The 1,045-nt window shown below is 59.2% G+C and overlaps 1 pseudogene; it reads right to left on the bottom strand.

The window, feature by feature from the left end:
• Window positions 1–680: 680 nt before the first annotated feature.
• LOC144764546 (5.8S ribosomal RNA) lies at window positions 681–834 on the bottom strand (annotated as a pseudogene).
• Between the last annotated feature and the right edge of the window lie 211 nt (window positions 835–1,045).

Genomic DNA, 1,045 nt, shown 5'->3' with positions numbered 1-1,045 from the left:
AGGCACCTTGCACTGCCTGTCACTTGGTACAAGGATAAGTTGGGGGGCACCTCCACAGGAATAGCACTGGGGGAAAGGGGGCCTGCTACGGGCCCCCAATATCCATCCCTGCCAGGACTTGGGCCCACTGAGCGATGCCAGGGAGTTGGTCTTTTATACACCACATTTTTTCGCCTGCCGCCGGGCGGGGGTTTGGCGCTGGGCCCTTCACTCACCGTTACTGGAGGAATCCTGGTTAGTTTCTTTTCCTCCACTTAGTGCTTAAATTTAGCGGGTTAATACGTCTGATCCGAGGTCATAGATGGAAACAAATGCCACTGCTTGAGCAGGGGCCTGGCGTCCTGTCAGCACGTGCCCTCTTTCCCTGGATCAGATCTGGAGGGGTTTCTCCCTCGCCGGAAAGCTGGAGTTGGGGGCCTGAGGCGTGCACGTGCAGGCAGCCGTGGGATACCACAGACAGCCACGAGGGGCACGCAGCCAGGCGCCTGGGACAGACCCAGGGAGGATTGGTCAGCAGATCCCTTCTCGGTGCTAGGCGCGCCAGTGGTGTACTTCTGCGGCTGGACCCGGTGAGGGACCCTGCCACAGGCGATCGGGGGTCTGACCATGTGAGGGGACAAAGGAAAGCAGAGCAAACCCTGCGAAGGCCCAAGCCTCGCCCTGGGTGATTGACGATCGAGCAACCCTCACACAGTCGTAGCCCCGGGAGGAACCCGGGGCCGCAAGGTGCGTTTAAAGGGTCGATGATCAATGTGCCCTGCAATTCACACTAATTCTCGCAGATAGCTGCAATCTTCAATGACGTGCAAGCTGAGTGATCCACTGCCAAGAGACACAGGCAACTTTTCGAAAATGTTTGCCCACCTGCAGGCACAGGAGAGGTGGGAGTAAGGCGACACCGTCCGTCCGCCGCCTGCGCCGTGAGACTGCCCAGGTGCCCCGTTCAAGGCTTCCCGTTTGGGAGTCAGACTGCACCGTTGGGGGAATTTTTTTTTATCAGGCGCTCAGCCCAGGACTCCACCAACTCACCCGCGGGCGAGAGAGG

The sequence above is a fragment of the Lissotriton helveticus genome, chromosome 6 (genome assembly GCF_964261635.1).
Source record: "Lissotriton helveticus chromosome 6, aLisHel1.1, whole genome shotgun sequence".
In the NCBI taxonomy this organism is placed as follows: Eukaryota; Metazoa; Chordata; class Amphibia; order Caudata; family Salamandridae; genus Lissotriton; species Lissotriton helveticus.
The sequence above is the reverse complement of the archived record's forward strand: the minus strand, read 5'-3'. Positions and strand labels throughout refer to the sequence as shown.